Below are 239 nucleotides of genomic sequence, written 5' to 3'. Positions count from 1 at the left end.
ATTTTTTTCCCTTTCCTTTTTTCCCAAATATTCCCTTAAAAAACAAAATTATATTTTTAGCAAAAAAAACCGTCCCGGTAAAACCCCAAAAATGGGGAAATAGCAAAGATAACCGGGCCTTTTTTCTCACATTTTTCCCCCCTTTGTTTGCCTTTTCTCTTTGGGGGGGGTTTCTTCTTTCTTTTTTGGGGGGTTCTGTTTTTAAAAAAAAATCGCTTTCTTTTTCCCCAATTTTGGTT

General features: G+C 35.1%; 1 protein-coding gene across 1 annotated transcript in view; it reads left to right on the top strand.

Moving 5' to 3' along the window:
* LOC119588540 (galactosylceramide sulfotransferase-like) overlaps positions 1–239 on the top strand; it is a gene marked incomplete at its 5' end in the record, with an annotated part of 93994 nt that overhangs the window by 7192 nt on the left and 86563 nt on the right.

The sequence above is a fragment of the Penaeus monodon genome, chromosome 24, assembly GCF_015228065.2.
Source record: "Penaeus monodon isolate SGIC_2016 chromosome 24, NSTDA_Pmon_1, whole genome shotgun sequence".
NCBI lineage: Eukaryota > Metazoa > Arthropoda > Malacostraca > Decapoda > Penaeidae > Penaeus > Penaeus monodon.
The sequence above is the reverse complement of the archived record's forward strand: the minus strand, read 5'-3'. Positions and strand labels throughout refer to the sequence as shown.